Source organism: Oryza sativa, chromosome 6, assembly GCF_034140825.1.
Source record: "Oryza sativa Japonica Group chromosome 6, ASM3414082v1".
Lineage (NCBI taxonomy): Eukaryota > Viridiplantae > Streptophyta > Magnoliopsida > Poales > Poaceae > Oryza > Oryza sativa.
The window spans coordinates 4135522-4156330 of NC_089040.1; the positions used below are offsets into that span (position 1 = coordinate 4135522).

The 20809-nt window shown below is 45.9% G+C and overlaps 1 long non-coding RNA gene across 1 annotated transcript; it reads right to left on the reverse strand.

The window, feature by feature from the left end:
- Positions 1-150: 150 nt before the first annotated feature.
- Positions 151-958, reverse strand: LOC107277271 (uncharacterized). The gene is made up of 2 exons (XR_001546417.3): positions 745-958; positions 151-657 (listed from the first exon to the last, which is right to left on the reverse strand). It is a non-coding gene; the product is annotated as an uncharacterized lncRNA (long non-coding RNA).
- Between the last annotated feature and the right edge of the window lie 19851 nt (positions 959-20809).

Sequence of the window (20809 nt, forward strand, 5' to 3'; positions counted from 1 at the left end):
TTTTAAACTTCAAAAATAGATTAATATGATTTTTTTAAACAACTTTCATAGAGAAATCTTTTTTTTTTAAATAGCACACACCGTTTAATAGTTCGGGAAGAGCACGCGTGGAAAACGAAACAAACTTTCTAACAATGTCCTGCTGCCGAATAACTTAAATCGCGGCCATCCATCCATGAAAACTGTAAACACTGATTATTTCTCCTTGACGAACATTAATTATTACATGATGTCCAAATTAAGATGGAAGAAAGTAACGTCGAATTGAATTGACACGCACGCACGAACGAACACACTACGGAGACGAACAGCAACAGAGGAGTCATTGCCTCATCACTCATCACCCAGGAAGAAGGCTAGTTTGATGTCGGTTAATTAACCGAGCCAACTAACTCCGATCCTAGCTCGCCGGCGGCGGCCTTGTCGGATAGCCCGTAGAGCTGAAAAACTGGCCATCCTGCTCCGGCGGCGGAGGCGGCGAAATAGATTCTATCCCACCGTCGTTCGACGTCGGCGGCGGCGGCGTCCGGTGTAGACCCACCCGCCGCAAAGACCGTCTTTGGGCCGCTTTCTCGCCTCCGCCGCCGCCTGTATCAGCCGCCACAACACCAGCCCAGATCGCCGAACCACCGCCGTTATCTTCACCAGCTGCCGCACCTGAAACATCGTTTAGTACAGGTGAGGTGGTGCAAGTGACTAACCCGTAGCTATAAGTGGGTTCACGGGTTAGTCAATATGACTAACCTGATGGTGGTGGTGGTGGCGGTGGCGGTGGAGGTGACGACGAGCTGCTGGTCGGAGAGCTCTGCAGGAGGAAGAGCGCGGCTACGAGCAGCCAAGCTAACGACAACAACGGGCGGAGATGCATGGCGACCGACGACGCCCAGCTACCTATCTCCTACGTTGTCGATCGTCAGACGGTCTGAACGAATGAGCACGACGTGAGCTAGTGATGACAGTGCTAGCGTACGTCAGTGATTGGAATTGCCGTTGAATATATATACACTCTGTCGAGGTTAATTATATGCGCTACTAGCTAGTAATACTTGGTTGATATTGACTCAGTCCCTTGGATCCATCGGTTGACTTGGAGAGATTGATACTCCCTCCGTTTTTTAATAGATGACGCCGTTAACTTTTTCTCACATGTTTAACCATTCGTCTTATTCAAAAATTTTATGCAAATGTATAAGATATAAATCACACTTAAAATATTATGAGTGATAAAATAACTTATAACAAAATAAATTATAATAACATAAATTTTTTTTAATAAGATGAATAGTCAAACATGTGAGAAAAAGTCAACGGCGTCATCTATTAAAAAACAGAGGTAATATATAAATAGTCGTCTCCAGGCAAGCTGCTAGCACCTTGTGACCAACATGTGCACCTCGTGGAAGCGTAACCCGGCCAGCTAGATCTCTCTCAAGCTCGCCGTTGAAGGGGAGGAGGAAGAAGATGCAGATCTCCATCCTAAAAGTTATGCCGATGCGTCTGATGAGCAAGCCTTAACGGAGAGATATTTAACTATTTTTGTTACTTTTACATACAGCTTTTAACGATTTATCGTCTGAACTCACATGTCATAAACTTATAAATACCTATATGTCATAGTATACTATTGTTAAACATTAAATCTAAAAGTGACAAATAGTTAAATGGCTACTGAAACGGACGCCTAAGCGACGGTTCTAGCCTTCAGCCCTTAACACACACAAATCAATGGAGGGTTGAGCTATACAGAAATTATTACTACATGGACTATTTTGGAAATAACCAAGATAGCCAACAGTAATTGCTCAAAATAAGAGGGTATTTTGCATACATCTGTTTCGCTACCAATAACGTTTTTTTTTCTATATATTTGTGGACTTCCGGAGATAATTAATTTGCCCAAAATTGGCAGTTTCATAGATAATCACCACATCAATAGATCCATATAAGCAGTGGCGGAGGATGAACAAAATAGGAGGAGGTACGACCCATGTTTAAAAATAGTGTGCTTGTATATGTTGTATTGCCTCAAGTCCTCAAATACAGAAAGTGAGATGATGCAGACGGTTCGATATGAGAAGAAAACTATTGTATATTGCTGGTTTCTCTGCTTCTCGCAGGATAACACGTAGGAGTATGATACGAAGAACATGGAAAGTAGGGGGAAACTCTTTTACTCACTCGAGTAGATATGCACCCGTTTATTGTATGTCATCTAAATAATTATGAAAAAAATTAAAAAAATTAAAAAAATATGTAAATCTTCTACAAATTGTAGCAAAAATAACAAATAAAACTCAAATTAGTATATATATATATATATATATATATATATATATATATATATATATATATATATATATATATATATATATATATATATATATATATATATATATATATATATATATATTTCCAATTAAATTTGTTATTTTTGCTACAATTTGTAGAAGTTGAATTTGAACTTGCGTGTTTGTGGAGTGATATATTGCATATTAATCTATCTTGTCAAAAAAAATTTAAAATTTTTTCATAACCATTTAGTTGACATGCAATAAATGGGTGGACGTCCACTCGAGTGATTAGAATCCGTCTCCGTGGAATGAGACATTCAAAACTGTTTAGTAAATGAACCTACAACTTCCTTTGCTTCTAAAACCTAGGCGAGGACACTGCAGTATCTCTGCATCTTCTGCTCGGCTTGTTTGGCAACTCGAGGAAGGGGAATGGGAGTTTACATGAGGAAATTAATGGTGAGATTAAGATGGGAATTTGATTTTTAATCCCAATATCTTGTTTGGTAGAGAGGTAGAATTTGATAGGGAGTTTAGTTGGAGATTAGGCCATTAATGAAAAATAGATGGTTGAGGTTTGTTTAGGTGGAGTAAAGGAGTAATTTCCTTCCAATTACCACGCCCTACCCAAGGATTGAAAATGAGGGAGTTTTTTTTCCTCAATTATTTACCCTATCCCACCAAAATTCCCACGTCTAAACGGTTAATAGTCTCGTATATGTAAACTCCCAATCCCTTCTAAACCCCCCCACCCCCCCCCCCCCCCCCCCCAAAAAAAAAGGCCGTGTGCCCCGTGGTCCTACTCGATCGGCATATCCCCATATTAACACAACTACAAGCAGAATGGACCTAGGGTGGGAACTTGTGGCCCAGCAGCAAACGCCGCTTGCTTTCTCTCGCGCTCATATATTTTCTCAAGTTCAAAGCGTCGGCATAGTGCGCTGGTGCCGTCGTGCCGGTGGACGGGGACAAGGGAGTCATGTCAGGGGTAAGGGGTAGGCTCACGCCAGACCTCGCTCTACCGAGTCCTCTGTTGCTACATAAAAGGTGAAAGATGAAGTTCTACATATTTTAGATTTGGATTCGATTATCTTGACAGCATCAACTTTAAACGGGCGTAGCCGCTGATTTCAGGAGGACTATACTCTCGGGGTTTATTAATACTTCTTAGAAAGGTTGTGGAATGTGGAGTCTATATTTAGATGGTTTGTGTCCCACGTTAAAATTTCTGCTAAGTTGTCGGAAATCTGCAAAACAAGTCAACAACCTCCAAACAAGACCCTGAAACAAAAATGATGGATTCTTCTTCCTCGAGTGACATTTTTTCACGGAGTTCAGAGTTGAGACACACACGAACATACACAATATACTCACGTGAAGAGTAATAACACTTGGATATAAATTATCTATAAATTATTTTTTAGAACAGCTCAACCGATCCGAGCCGGCGGGGACACCGGCATCGCGTTCGCCTTCATCCTGTTCGGAATCGGCGCCGGCGGCATCGGCTTCGTCGCCCTCAGCCCCAGCGACCGTCTCGCCGTCGCCGCAGCCTTCTCGCCGCCGCCGTGGTACTCTCTCACGACATCGCCGGCGCCGGCCCAGGCCTTGGAGTCGCCTCCATCTGCACCACCTGCGCAATCCCACACGTACGGCCGATCGATCAGCTAGCAGACGGCGGAGATGGCGCAAAATGTATCACCTACCTAGCAGACGCGACGACGACGACGAGGAGCAGGTCAAGGAGCCGGCCATGAGCAGCGCGGCGACGAGCAGCCAAGCTAGCAACGCCCTGAGATGCATGGCGGCGGCGGCGGCGGCGGCTTGCTTCCGAAGTCTCAACGGAGGAAGATAGACGACGAGGACGCAGTGGCTCTTGTCAATCGTCGTCAACCTCTCTGGTCGATATATATACACTACGCTTCGGCGACAATGGCGCGATTATTAGACGGTTAAGAATAATCGATGAGCAGATTAGCATCAACAGCTGTAACCGCAGTTAATGCAGTATATATTAATGGCAGTTCGTGCACAATTTTTCAGTCGAGATTAGCTCGATCAGTTTCATGATGCTGGATTCATCAGTTAACTTTGAGATTTCTTAATCCCATCCCTCGCCGCCTCGACCTTGAATTAGAAGCATATAAAAAATGGCTTCACCACTGGAGACTAGCTAGCAGCATCGATCGATCCCACGGCTGGTAGCAACGTACGCACAAGCATATAGACAAGTACATCCATGGATGATTGTCCAAGCTTCACGAGTAAGGGGTTGTTTTAATTGTTTGATTGCTATAAGTCGTCGCACTTTGTCACATCTGTAGTTAGATAAATTTGACCATGTTTAACGTGTGTTTGGTTGGTTGTATCAAATATGGCAAGATTTCATTTTTCACAATGTAGGTCTCACGTATTAATGACCATAAAATGTATGGTATAGCTTCATTTTGTGGGTTAAAATGTGGTTTTTGACCATCTCACCTTTAACAAGCTAGACAAAGAAAGTAGGGATTACCTTAGAGCATGAATCAAACTGCTCATTAGTAAATTAGAGCAAGTTTAATAGTATAGTTAACTACTGGCTCTAAATCATCTATAGTCAATTTAATAGCCAATTCATATAATATATAATTACTTATAACATATAGTACACAATTAATATCTGGTCCCACTTATCATACACACATGCATCTTGTAGTCCATGCTGCAGCTGGCTACAAATCTATAGCCCGTTGCTCTTCTCTCTCCTCTTTTATCTACTTAAAATGTGTTTATAGCTGGTTTATAGTCTGCTATTGTACCTGCTCTTAGGCGACTGTATAGCCACGGATACAAAGATTCATGCAGCTACAATACTAACCCACAGTCTTATCCTTTTCTTTCCTCCATTTGTTCACCACGCAACGAGCGACCAAAGATTCGCTCGAGCCGCCTCCTCCCTGTCCCCTAGGTTCGCCGACTCCGGAAAGCCAAGAACATAGCCTGAAGAACTCTTATAAAGACTACTCTCGCATTATATAAAATCCACTCTAAAGTTTTAAAACCCCTCCTTATAGCTATATTGTGAATGTCCTTATTGAATCTTCATAGTTAGTCTCTACTACTACTAGCTCAACATTGAGTGAACAATGTATGAGGCTGGTTGTTATTTCCATTATTAAAAAAAATGACCATCCAATCATCTATGGGCCCTATGTAATTAGGGAGCTTTTAACAATTGTAATTTCTTTCATAATCTCTAGCTCCCTAAATAAAATTCTCATGTTTCGATAATCTATACCTATACCTATGGAATGTCGAAAATTGGCCCTTTTCAGATTTATATAAGGCGACAGAATCTTGAGCTGTCCAAACAAGGGCGATGGAACAGAATTCTTTCCTCGGTGACATTTTTACAAGGACTTCAGAGTTCAACACACACACGAACATAAGTCGAATCGACACACAAGTACACAACATATGTACATAGACGATGAACAACGACAGACGAGGTTCAGCAATGGCAGTGCAGACAACGGAGTTGGGATCGATCGATTAATATGGCGATTAACCAAAGGCAACGATACTACACCGCCGGCGGCGAGCCGGGCACCGGCATCACGTACGACTTCGTCTTGTTCGGTAACGGCGCCGGCGGCGCCGGCGGCGTCCTCGACCCCAGCGACCTCCTCGCCGCACTAACCAGCTTCTCGCCGCCGACGCCGTCTGAACCAGCAGCTGCAATTGATCGCAACACGCACGTTAGCATCGATCGATCACACCGATCAGGAAGCTCAGATCAATCGATCGATCGAGAGATGATAATATGATATACATTGTGCACACATATACCTAGCGGACGCGACCACGAGCAGGCCGAAGAGGCCAAGAGCAGAGTGGCGACGAGCAGCCAAGCTAACTGCATCCTGAGTTTCATGGCTGCAGCTAGCGGCGGCTAAACTTCAGGAAGACGACGAAGAAGCAGTGGCTCTTGTCAATCGTCGTCAACTTCTGGTCGATATATACTAGTACTACTAACGCTTCGGCGATGGCGATTAGCCGGTTAGGAATAATTGATGAGCGGATTATCACCGACTGATCGAGCTAGCTGTAAGCCTGTAACTGCAATCAATGCAGTGTGGAGTATATATTAGTTGCAGCTCGTGCACAATTTTTCGATCGAGACAAGAGAGAGTTCAGCTCCATGATGCTGGATTCATCAGTTGACTTCGAGATTTCTTAATCCTATCTCTCACCTCGACCTCGAAGCATGTACTACCACTGTACATCTACCGGCTAAATTAATTAATTTGCTTCCGAGAGTACCAGCATCGATCGATAGATCCAACGGATGGTAGCAACGTAAGTACTTCCTCCATTTTAGGTTATAAGACGTTTTAACTTTGATAAAAACAAACTATTTCAAGTCTGATTAAGTATATAAATAAATATAGTAATATTTATAATATTAAATTAATATCATTAAATCAATAATTGAATATATTTTCATAATAAATTTGTCTTGGGTTGAAAATGTTACTGTTTATTTTTATAAATTTAATTAAATTTAAAACAATTTGATTTTGACCAAAGTTAAAACGTCTTAATTGTAAGCTGAAACGGAGGGAGTACATACATATAGAGAAGTGCATGCATGATTGTGCAAGCTGCTAGCCTTCATGAATAAATAAATTTCAACAAATTTAAAGAATATATTACTCGCATGCCAATGCATGGCTGCTGGCTTCTGTACGTTCAGCATCGCCTTAGTATTAGTGTAATAAGCTAGGTGGACTTTGCTGCTAGCTATAGCTCGATCCGATGCATGATAAGATAATCATATATATGGGGCATATATGTGCATTATTAAGGCAGTTCGTGTTCGTGTTCGTGTTCGTGATCTAACATAAATTTGTTGCTGCTTCGATAGACAGGCTCTGAACTCTGAATTATACTCTGAACTGAATTCGAGACAGCTGTGCTGCTGTTGCTGCCTGCTCCTACAGCTGTGCAACCGCAGGCCGGCAGGCAGTGTCTGTGTATACATATCTGGTTTACTGTACTCGCACTAATTTACGTATAGTATACAGTACTCCATCCGTTTTAGGTTATAAGTTATTTTTTTATTTTGACCAAAGTCAAAACTTTGACATCAAGACAAATCAATGAAAACTATATATGGATACATTTTCGTCGTGTATAATATAACATTTTTACACGGAGTTCAGACTTCGGAATTCAGTACTAACATATGCGCGCGCATACATGAACATTAATTGACTCAGCAAATTAACACACTCGTATACACACGTAGTCGTGGAGAGAGGAACTATACAACGAACTCGATGTTAGGCAATCCTAGCCGTCTCACCCATGATGGATGGGACGCGTCGTACTGATCGATCGATCACATTTTTTTTCAATCGAGACTAGCTCCGTTTCATGATGCTGGTTTCATCAGTTGACTTAATTCATGACTGCTGGTTTCTGTACTTGCAGCATCGATATCGCCTTGTTAGTTTAAGCTAGCTAACTAATTAAGCTAGGTGGACTTTGCTGCTAGCTAGCTCCATCCGATGATAAGATAATCATACGAGGCATGCATTAGTAAGGCCGTTCGTGATCTAACATAAATTTGCTTCGTTGGACAGGTTCTGAATTCTGAATTATATATACTCTGAACTCGAGATAGCTGTGCTGCAGCTGCCTTCTCCTACCGTTTAGTATAGCTCGTGCAACCGCAGGCAAGCAGCGGCTATATATGTACTACATATCGATAGTATAATTCCCGAGATAGCTAGATGATCAGGACAAGTTTGGCCGACGAGCACTTTTTTTTCTATTCGTACGGTTGGATTATACTTTTGTACCAAAATATATATTACAACATGTAGATACAGAAACATAACAGCGGACAAGTTAACAATTTTAGAACGAAGAGAGTAACATCTTGTAATTATTTTTTCATATTATTCATGAGTTTGTAACTGGAGCCGGTTTTTTATAGGCATAGAAAGATAACTACCGACAAGTTAACAAGTCATCTGGCCCATGTCCTAGGGAGATGGATTTAAATTTGCATATCTCAACAGAGACCCCCTCATTTCTTACATGTCATCTAAATAGTCATTTTTAAAAAAAAATCGATAAAATAGATTAATATGAGATATATAACTCCATGAACATGAAAGGTTAAATACGAATTCTACAAGTTATAAAAAAATTAAACTAAAATTAGTAAACGTAAATTTGTAATTGTAATTGTTTTTTTTTTGTTACAACTCATGAAAGTCCAATTTGAGCTTGCATGTCTGTAAAGTGACATATTTCATATTAATGTATTTTATTATTTTTTATAAATATTGTAATTGATATGTAAGAAACGAGGTGATATCTCCTTCTAAGGATAAAAACATTTTCCTCATGTCTCAGTCAAGTGTGCAACCATAGAGAGCATGGACTCCACCTCATATGGTTGTCTCAACACACAAGGTCCGAATAGTAAGAGTATGAGCAATGGAGGACACCCAAGCTGCGTAGATCAGGCCGACAAACTACAGGAAGAGCATGACGCCTCGACGTCGTCTGTGGTGGTAGGACCTCTTCTCCCCCACCCCCTCCATCGCACTCATTGCTTTCCCCAATCTCATCCACCACACCGTTGCTTTCTCTCATATATGGCCGGTAGTCGTCGTCATCGTTCAGATAATTAATGCTAGAGATGGGAAGGGGAAAAATTGTGTTGCAGGGGCATGGCCTCGGTCCACAACATGGCTTGCAAGCCATGCCTCCACGCGCTAGCTCGTCCTCTCATCCTATTTGGTCATGCCATTTACATGGCATTTTTTTGCCCAAAACCTAAAGACGTTGGTTCAATCGGGAGAAAACTTTGCTACACCCCAAAAATTAGCTAAAGAGATAAGCAACTCCCCTCACTATTCCCAATAGGCACGAGTGCCTCTGTGGGGGTATGGCGTCAAAGGCCGAGCTGGAGCTAGCTACAGATCTAACGTGACGAGTTGAGAGCCCTTGCCACGTCCCCGCACCGTGAATGTCCTAAATATCCACAAATTATAGTTATTTTTGGATGGCTCAAATCACATTAAGATTTGTGCAATTGACAGTCCTCGTGCATGCATCCCTAAATCTAGTGCTAGGTTGAAGATGGTTGAAATTCCGACTAGTAGCAATTTCAGTAACATGAATCTTAGCAACCCTCCAAATAGTAATATCCACTGAGTTCATGTGTCTGTCTTCTTCTTTTTGGAAACGCAGTAATTTCACATAACCAATATATTTAACGTTTAAAGTTTTTCTTTTGATAGGAGGGCAAAAGCTTTGCCACTTTTATATTGATACATAAGAAGAAAAGACCGACTCACAGAACAAAGGACTCAAGGTATGTACAGGTCCGGCTAAACAACTGGCCCACAAAAGGAGAAAGGAACACTACTCTCCTGCAGGGATGATCTCTGCAAAGGAGCTAGAACAAAGGTTTACAAGGTTCAGAACTTCAGGTTAATTCTACCAGTAATAATCCATGCCAGTATATATACCACTGACTAAATGATGGGTTAACTTATATAAGCAACAATATATATTATTCCGAAGTAGTAACCAACACACACAGCTAGCATCACAAGGGCGCCAAAAACGTTGCAGCGGAAATTAACCACAGCTAATTCAACCCATCCTTGGAGTACGGCAGCCGGGGACGCCGCCGGAGCAAGGCGGCATGTACGACGTCATCGCCATGCTCGGCTTCGGAGAAGGCGGCGCCCTCACCGGCTGTCTACGAGGCATCACCGCTATCATTGACCTCTCCGGCAAAGACGACCTCGCCACGCCGCCGTCTCCCTGATCTGCTGCCGCCGCGGTCCAGATCGTCTCCACGCCACCCTCTGCGTGCAGAACACAGCTCTCAAATCATCAATAGCTTGCTCGTTTGCCAAATCATGAAGAACACAATCAAATACATTAAGTGTATTTTTTTTCTGTTCTAAAATAAATTACCTAGTACTGATATTTTTATTTGTAGTACTAAAATATATCACATTTCGTATTAGGTTGGTTTATTTTGAAACTGAAATAGTATATGCGTACCGATGGGACGCGAGGAATCGACTGAGACGACCGCGTACAAGCCCAGGAGGAGAAACGCCACAAGAATCGGAGACGCCATGAAAGCTTCAGTCCGATCAAACACGCACACCAGAGCTTCAACTCTTCTTGCCGTGTAATTCGATGAACACTGACTGAACTGATGTGTACTGCAGCTAGCTTCCTCTGCCTCATATTTGTACAGGCCGTTGGAGTCAACGGCACGAAGATATATACAAATCGATCGAGAAAAGCTGTACACGTGCAGTCTAGTTCTTGTTTTGTTGGATATCGAGACGGTTTTCCGTGAATCTGCTTGGCAATTTGGCGTACGGTATCTCTAGCTCAGAGCAAGTTTAATAGTACAGTCATTAGCTCCAAACCATCTATAGTCAATGTAATAGTCAATTCATACAATAGTTGCTTATATATTATTAATACCTGGTCTCACCTATCATACACACATTATGTCTTGGAGTCCGTGCTGTGCTGCTCTCCTCTCTCTTTATTTATCTTTTTAACATATGTTTATAGCTAGTTTATAGCCTGCTATTATACTGCTCTTAGGGCGAAAGCCGTCGACTTGTGGTGACCTTGCAAGCGTACGTGCGTACTGCGCTTTTCTTGCTTTGCTTCCAACCAGGGTTACTAATTAAACCGGCGGGCAGTAGTGAAATATACTCGCAAAGTGTGGATTATGTTGAGTAGTAGTGCGCCCAGACCAAGTTGCCTGTCCTAAAGTAGTTTATTTTTATGTTTTACCATTTTTTTAAGGGAGGATAAAAGTTTTTGCCTCGTATATTGATAGAGAAAGAAAAAATTATATAAAGGCATATACAGGACCAGTCAAAAAAGCGATAGTCCTAGAAAAAAGCCCCTGATGGATGGGGAACCGAGCGCGGCGCGGCGAGGATGACGGGCCCGCGGCTGGCTCGCGCTAGGGATGGGGGGAGAAGCGAGCGCGGCCGGAGGGAGGGCCCGCGTCCTGGCGCACACGCGGGGTGGTGGGGGGAAGCAGCGCGCGTGATCTGGGAGAGGAAGCGAGCGCACCCAGCGGCAGCGAAGGTTGGTAAAAGGACGTGGGCTGGGTGGAGTGCGATCAAACCATTCGCAAGCGTTTGATCGAACGGCTGAAAATAAAAGAGTGACGTGGCTTAACCACAGCTCAGAAAAATCCCTAATAACTACACTAAGTGGGGATCACATCTCTCAATTGTATAGTATTATAGGATTTCGGAAGCAACCAATGCTTGGCATGCAAATGGCGCTGCAAATACACAACCTGCACAGCAGCAGCAGTGCAGACAAAAGTAGTACTATCCTGGTTCTGAAATATACTCTAACAAACACCTGACTATATAGCCAAGTTACTATATTTTTGAACGAAAACAAGTATTAAGTAAAATTAAATTATCCCCGAATCCGACCACAGCCGTCACCCAAACAAGGTGGCATCCCCGACGACACGGGCTTATTGGGCATGGGCGAAGGCGGCATACGTGGCCTCCTCACCGGCTCGCGGTCCGGCAACCTCCTCATCATGGTCGACTCGCGACTAGGCACCTCCATCCCCATCACCGTCCTCCTGGCCACCAAATATCTCACCACGACGCTGGTGCCACCTCCTCGGCGACAATGGCTCTGGCCACCGTCTGCTTCCATCGTCGTCGTTGCTGCTCCAGTGCTCCAGATCACCTCCACGCCACCTGCTGCGTACAAAATGTTCACAACCTAAATCAATAGCTGCATCCTAGTGAAGAGAGATTAATTAGTGCGACATTACATACCGATGGGGCGCGAGGAACAAACAGAGAGGACAGCGTATGAGCTCAGGAGGAGGAACGCCACGAGAAGCGAAGATGCCATTGCACCGGAACACACGAGAGCTTCAGCTCGTTTTGCCGTTTGATGAGACGATGGGACGATGGACTGATTCGACACAACTACACAAGAGCTTATTTCGCTAACTCAATTGTCAACCTAAGGTTAGTAACGCTACTATGCATGTATATATGCACCCAAGTCAACGGATATATGGAAGATGGTATATGCACTCAAAATAGCTGTACACAGCAGTAGAGTTACATTGTACAATGTGTAAGTTTTTCTCTTTTAATCGTTGGGTATCGTCGCGTATCGAGACGTGCGCGCTTCTCCGTTAATCTTCTTGGCAATTTGGCTTTACTACGGTATCTTTGGGCTAAAGCCGTCGACTTAATTTTCGGTGAGTTTCATGCGTAATACTGTTCTTCCCTCAAACGAATGTTGCAATTATAAAACCAGCGGATTTGTTATGCTAAATATGTTATAGATTTAATTGGGCAATGACCATTTAAATCAAATAAGTTTTAAGATTCATGAAACGCTATGAGTTACAGTGTTTAATTCATCATGGATAATCTAAGAGAACGGTGAACTGTTTTCTGAGGAGAGGACGAATAATGTTTTTGGGAGCACATTACGTGACTGCTTAATTGCTACCTCTTGTGAACGATTACTTCGACTACATCCTCATCATCATGGCTGGCAACGATAACAACAATGGCATCACCAATGGTGAAAATGGCAACGGCAATGATTTTGCTTCATTTTTCTCTTTTGTTCCTTTCTGATGTTTCCATTTTTACACATAAATGAGTTAGATATAATTGTTTATTACACCTATAGTATATCTATTTTGCGTGTCCCTATTATTGAGAGTAATATGTCTATGGTTTACCTTTACATCAACATGGTTTATGCTCTTTAGTTCCGGATTAAATCTTATGGTGAATTGCTAATATTTTCAGACATGATATAGACAGACTAGTGTAGTGAATATAAGTATCGATTAAGTGCATGCTCAGTTTCAAGTTGTGTCTTTAAAGATAATGAACAATTTAATCCGCTGTCCAGATAACATCCTTAGTCCAAGTTGGTTTGGTTAGTCATTTGTCAAGCTTTAATATTTAATTTGAATGAGTTTGTTAATGTTGCAACTAATGTTGAATTGAAAAGGCTTAATGCTTTGATAACACACTTAATTTCAATGTGAAACTATTGTCGCGAGAAACTTGAACTGCAAAAGTGTGAAACTAATTATTGACAAATATTTTACAGTTTCAAAAAATTATTGACAAATATTTGAACTGAGATGCTTGGCAGGGGCCATGAATATTACTCCCTCCGTCTCATAATATAAGAGATTTTGAGTTTTTGCTTGCACTGTTTGACCACTCGTCTTATTCAAAAAATTTGTGCAAATATAAAAAACGAAAAGTTGTGCTTAAAGTACTTTGGATAATAAAGCAAGTCACAAAAAAATAAATAATAATTCCAAAATATTTTGAATAAGACGAGTGATCAAATACTGCAAACAAAAACTCAAAATCACTTATATTATGGGACGGATGGAGTAATTTGTATTGAGATGCTTGACAGGGTCACGTGAACGTGTATGCCCTCCACCACAAATTACGAGAATATACACTCTCTGTAGCGCCCGTTCCGTCGTGGCGCCTAGCGGGAAAATTATCTCCTAAAAACCCTAATTGCGAAACCTGTTTCTTTGCTTGTTGTCTAGTGTCCGTGCCATCTCAAGATCTCAATCCCCGATCTATCGTCGAGTTCAATTCCGAATCCAAATCCTTCCAAATCAAAACCCTCCGCAAAAGTCTAGTTTGCCTCCCTCAGGGTCGATGGGCCGATTTTCTCTCGGCCCATCTTCCCCTCTCCCCCGGCCCTCTCCCCTCTCTCCCCGGCGCCCCCCCCCCTCTCTCTCTCTCTCTCTCGCTCTCTCCCCCGGAGCGCTCCCGCTCTCTCTCTTCCTCCCTCCCTCCGCTCCGCCCCGCGCCGCGCGCGCGAGCACGCGTCGCCGCGCCGAGTGCCCCTCCCTCGCGCGCCGCGCGCAAGCGCGAGAGCCGCGCCCTGCGCCCCTCCGCTCTGCCCGCGCGCGTGCGCCGCCCGCGCCGAGCCGAGCCCTTCTCCCCGCTTCCCCGCTGCCGCTTCCCGCGCGCCGTGTTCGCGTGCGCGTGAGCCGCCCGCGCCCGAGCCGCGCCACTCCACCCGCCGCGCCTCCCGTTGCAAGCCGCGCGCGCGTGCCGAGTGGCCGACCGCCCGGTCGCCGCCACCGTCAGCCTCTGCACGCGTCTGTCGCCCGTGTCGTCGCGCCGCTCCAAACCGCCCGGCGTCATCGCCGTCGTCACTGCCCGGCCCCCGCCACTCCGCGCGCAAGCCGCCAAGGGACGGAGGCAGCGCCCCCCCTCCCTCTGCCGCGTCGCCCCCGCTCCCCTCCTCCTTTTTCCCGAATCGGCAAAAGGGCAAGCCCCTTTCTCCCCCTCCTTTTCCCCTTTTTCCTCCTCGCCGGCGTCATCCTCCCTGTCGCCGCTTTGGCCGCGACCGCCGAGCGCCAGCTCGCGCCTTTGACCGCGCAAGTCGGTTCCCAAACCGACATTGCCGCCCATTTAAACCCCAGCCTCCCCCTTCCTTCCTCTCCCATTCGCCTCCTCGCCATTGCCGCCACTCCCGTGCTCTGTCTCGCCTCCGCCGTCCATCGCCAAGCGCCGGGAGAGCTGGTGCGTTCGTGGACGCAGAAGGGGACTCCGGGCGCGCCCTCTTCTTCCTCTTCCTCGGCCCGAGGCCGGAGAGATCACTCCCGCGTCGTCGGCCTCTCGTCACCGTGCCCGTCCCGCACGGTAGTGTCTCCCTCCGTTCTTTCTCCTCGCTCCATCTCCCCCCCCCCTTAGCTTTCGGTAGTAGCTCGAGTAGCCTCCCCGAAGTTAGCCGGCACCGCCCCGACCGTTGCCGTCGCTCGCCGTGTGCTCGCCGCCGTCGCCGCCCGAGCTCGGAAGCGCCGCTCGTCGCCGGCCTCGCTCGGCGTAGTTCCGCCCAATCTGACGCTAGCATCGGATTCCCGTAACCGCGTAGATGCTCTCGCCGCCGGGAATTAGCCCCTAGTGACCTCGTCGCCGTTTCCCCCTTCTCCCGCCGCCGGTTGCCGCCGCCGCAATCCGCCGCCGTCGAGCAACCCCCGGCAAATCCGAGCCGTTGGTTCGTCTCCCCTCGTCACGTGCAACCGCCCGGTGTGCTCGCTTTTGCCCGTATCGCTGTGGTTCGCTCCGCCGCTCGCCGCTATCGACCGCCGTCCGTTCCGGCCGGCGTCGTCGTCTACCTTCCGCCGGCCCGCGTGGCAGCCACGTAGGCGCCACGTCGGCGCCAGCTCAGCCTAGACCAGGTCGGGCCGACCCCGGTCAGTCCCTCCCCGTGCGCGCGTTCCACCACGAGCCGTGAGGCTGCGCGTGGTCCCGCCGCACCTGCGTCTTCCGCGAACCACGTGCGTGCACCACGTCCATCCTCCACCCTAGCGCCGCGCCGCGTGCTCCCTCCGCACGGTGAGCCGAGCCGCTGACAAGCGGGTCCCACCTGGGACCGCGCGTGGTGAGCCCGGTCCACCGGACTCTCTCTCCTTCCTCCGCGCGCGCGCGTCTTGGGCCGCTCTGGGCCGCCTTCTTGGGCCGGCCGGCCCGTTAAGCTCGGCCGAGCCGCTCTTTCTCTCGGGCCGCACCCTAGCCGCCCGAGAAAAGTCTATAATCCCTCCCTCTTTTCTTTTCTTTATCTTTTCCAAAAAGGATTTAATTAAATCCTTTTCCTTTAGACCAAAAATCCAATAATCTTAGAAATTCAATATCTTCCCCACCGTAAATCCGTTTGACTCCGTTCAACTTCCAAAATTCCCCAAATCTCGAGATCTACCTAATGGCACGCTTAGAGGTCATTAATAAGGCTTTATTTTCGCCGTTTGTTGAGTTGTCCCGTTTCGCGTGTAGTTTCGGAGCCCGAAGACCCGCAGTGCGAGGATTTCGAGGATCAAGCTCCAGATCTCGAGCAAGGCAAGCCACCTTTGAACATCTTGAGCCTATATTTGAAATTTAATTATATTGCTTGCAAAATATTATGCATTGATAGGATCTCACTTAATCTGTTGTCCCGTCTGCAAGGCAGATTGGCGGACCTGCCTAATTTGTTGCATTTGATCCTTCCTTTGTTAATTGTTATACCATGTCCCCTTGTAACCGCCCAGTTGCGCCTCGATATTCGTGCACTCTGTGCGAGTATCGACGGTCGCCTTCAAACTTAAAATCTGAGAAACAACTTGGGTAAAACTTGGGTTTTACAAAAGGCTTGGAAAACTCGACACCTGGGTCGGTGCTTGCGAACTAAATGAATTTCCAAAACCGCGGACCGGGGAATGTACCGGGTGTACGGTTTCCCGCTCTTGCACCTAAGGACTGTTTCCTTGGAATTTCATCCGAACATAAGACAAGTACGACCACATGGGTGGAATGGGACACCCCTGGCTGAGTAACTAGCTTATCAGGAGAGCCTTGATGCCGAGAGACATGTGGATTCACCGGGGTGGTGTCGGGGAGGACCCCTGGGCTTCCTGGCACAGTATGATCTGGGACCTAACCTGTTGTTGGTCTGGGACCCCTCTCGTCGGCATATGGTAAACCTGTGTCGGCTTTGGAAATGCCTTGTCATGAAAGCTTGGAGGTCTCCCGACGTGGCTGATCCCCACGGGCTGGGTGATCCGGGTTAGTAATGTCGTGTGGGTAAAGTGTACCCCCTCTGCAGAGGTTAACAAACTGTTCGAACAGCCGTGCCCACGGTCATGGGCGGATGTGAGGTGATTCCTAGCGTAGTTTTGTTTGACAACTACTTGTGAAATTACTGTTGTGAAAAGGGGTTTGATGTTTGAAAATCAGCAGCTGACGGGATCAGCTAGGCCCGGGTGGCCGTTTGAAAAGTTGTTGGCCCGGGTGGCCGTTTGAAAAGCTATTGGCCGGGTGCCAACCTTGTTTTAAGATCTAAAGATTGATACATTGTACATACTCCGACCGGACGAGACGCACTGTCTCATCCGTGTCGTTTGAGAAGCACTCACTTAGTTGTTTTTAGAAAAGAGCTCAAATAAAATAAATTGCAAAAACAACAGCCTTTTCTTGAAGCCTGCATTAAACACTTATTTCCCATGGCTTGCTGAGTACTCCCGTACTCACCCTTGCTCTATATAAATAACCCCCCTAGTTGCTGAAGAAGATGAAGCGGATCCTGCTGATGAGGAGTTCTTCCAGGAGCAAGCCGGTTACGATGAGTTTTAGGGTTTCGGCCTAGTTCCCAAGTCGCGCCTGTGTTGTTTGGTCCAAGTCCTGGCTTCCGTTTCCCTTTTGTAATGCAGTTGTGAGCTCGGGATCTGTCCGCAGCCCAACATGACTGTACCTCTACTCTATAATAAAGAGACTTCTGTTGCTGTGATAATCCGTCTTCCTGTGATACCAGCACTGTTTCCTGGGACTGGTATCGATTAACAGGTTAATTTGGAGCGTCACGGGCTAGTTCCGGTCGGTACTAGTTCGGGGCGTGACACTCTCCCAGTTAGAAAGATAATAGATCAACATACTCTCTCCGTTCCAAAATAAATGCAGTTTTAACACTGTTCATGCTCAACGTTTGACCGTTCGTCTTATTTGAAAAACAATTATGATTAGTATTTTTATTGTTATTAGATGATAATACATGAATAGTATTTTATGTGTGACTAATATTTTTTATTTTTTCATAAAATTTTCAAATAAGACGGATGGTGAAAACGCTGGACACGGATATCTATGGCTGCACTTATTTTGAAACGGAGGGAGTACCTGCCAAGAGCCTTGCACGTCAATGTATTAATAGGAGAGAAAATTGTGTACACAACTATAACCTACCGTAGTGGTTATGGGGTGTTTACACGGGGAGAAAAGGAGATCAATGGCTAGCTAAGCTAGGCAGAACCAGGCTCCGAACAAGAAAAAAGGCAAGAAAAATAAGTAACAAATACTAATAAAAAGTAAAAAAATATTTCTACTTTAATATTTCTACTTTATTAAATTTTAATGCAATTATTCTTGAATTGGCCTGCGTCAAGCAGGTAGCCCAGTCTCAAATGGGCCTAATCCGTCTGCCAATTAGGACCAAATAGCCCATTAACATTGTCCTTGCTCTGTTGCTCACATGGATCACAAAAGGCAGTAACACGTTAGGATGGGGTGGAAGCAGTAGCCTGTTATTCCGAAGCAACCAAGATGATCATTGGCATTGCAATTTTGCATGTGGTGCTGCAATATCTACACACAGCAGCAGCAGCAGCAGAAGTGCAAACAAAGGTTGCCCTTAACTAAACTATCCCTTGATCTGAGAGCAGCCGACGCCCAAGCAAGGGGGCTTCCCCTTCTCCCATGCCACGGGCACATGCCCTATCGGCGAAGGCGGCTTCCACGGCGACCTCCTCACCATGATCGCCGGCTCACGACTAGCCACCATCCCTCCTATCGACCTCTCGGCCACCAAATATCTCGCCACGACACCCCTGCGGTGGCCACCATCCGCTTTCACCGTCGCCGTTGCTACTTCGGCAGCGCTCCAGTTCGTCTGATCCACCTCATTATCCGCTGCATGTAAAATGATGTTTACATCTCAAATCATACTCCTCGTCCCAAATATAAAGGATTTGGGGTGACACATCCACCTAAAGTCTCGTATATTCTGAGATGAAAGGAGTACTAGTAAAATAGTCAAGTTGATGGAAATTAAGGGGAGAATGTTTACCGATGGGACGTGAGGAACGGACTAAGACGACCGTGTACGAGCTCAGAAGAAATAACGCCACGAGAAGCGAAGACGCCATTGCAGACAGGAGCACACGAGAGCTTCAGCTCCTTTTGCTGTTCGATGAGATGTAACTATTTCGTTTAACTCCTTGTCAAGCTAAGGTTACTATGCATATATATGCACCCGAGTCAACGGCTCCAAGATAGTATATGCACTCAAAATAGCTGTACACAGCAGTACACTACATTGTACGCTGTGCAAATTTTCCTCTTTTGTTGGGTATCGAGACGTGCAGTTGTCCGTGAATCTTCTTGGAAATTTGGCTCAAGGTATCTTTGGGCTAAAGCCGTCGACTTGCTGGTGAGTTTCATGCGTAATGCTGTTCTTCCCTCCAATCAGGGTCACAATTAACAGATTTGTTAAGCTAAATATAGATAGGAAGACGGGGCGCGGAGGGGCGGCCGGCGGCGGTGGAGACCAGCGCTCGCGGAGGCGCGGCCGGCAGTGGGGGAGGCCACGTTCCTGGAGGTGTGGCTGGCGATGGCAGAGGCCGGTCCACGCACGAGGGGCAGCCGGCGACGGCGGAGAGCGATGCATCGTGACGAGGAGCAGCGGAGGACAGCATCGGTGAGGTTGCTGCGGTTGGAGGATGGAGACGACGGCGATGCGACCAAGCGGCCCGTTCGTACACAGGTAGCTTGGTCGAGGCGGCAACGACGGTAACGCCATGAGGGGGCGTTGAAGCCTGCGGTGAGCTTCCTTCCAGGCATCTGTCCTCTTGCGGCGGCGGCTTGTGCACCGTAAGATGGCCACGCTGGACGGGCTAGTGCGGGGGAGAGGGGATCCATCCTTCTCTCTCACCTTCTCCCTCTCCAACTCAACCACGTGGATGGAGTGGAAGCACAACGGAGGTCGAGACTCTTTTTTGATGGCCAGCCGGCGGCAAGGCGTTGGCACGGTGGCTGCACGTTGAAGGGGATTTGCTAGTAGTTCCACTGAAGCTGACATGCATTCTTTGGCGGCGGAGAGCAGAACAACGGGCGAAGGCCTAGCCTTCGGGCCGGTAGCGGCAACGCCTGTGGGCGCCGCTTTTCTCTTGGGATGTTGATGTGTTTTTCCTCTCCCAATGGGTTCTTCGGGTGAAAACCACGTCCTCTTAAGACAAGCGGCGGCGGCGCTACTGGCGTCGTTTCCTTCTTGGAGGCGTCGTTTCAGAAGACCCATTCCTCGGGGGTGTTGCGTGCTTGTTATGTTTTAGCAGTAGGATCAGACGTAGACATGTGGTGCGGTTTTATTTTTTCTTTTTCCTGTCTATAGTCTCCCAGGATTATAGATTTGTATTTTATTCCTGCTCTATCAATAGAAACATCGCACTATCTTGTGCGAATTGTTTGAAAAATAAATATAGATAGGAATTAGAATAATTAATCTACAGTATAAGTTTTGATCTAGTGCGTACTCAGTTTCAAATTGATATCTTTACAAGATAATGAGAGCACTTTTTAATCTGTTTTTTTCCCCAGATAACATATCGCCTTTGATAAGCTCCAAATAAGATCACTTCTAGATAGCTTATTAAGAATTGACTTAATAAGATCCCCTTCAAGATCACTTCTACTCCACTATCTGAATTACAAAGTGTGAAACTAATTCTTTGATTGCTAATTATTTGAATTGAGTTACTTAGTGTGAAACTAATTCTTCAACAATGATTCAATTGCTATTCGAATTGCAAAGTGTAAAACCACTTCAACAAATATTAGAATTGCAAAGAGAGAAATAATCACTTCAACATATATTTGAATTTGAAA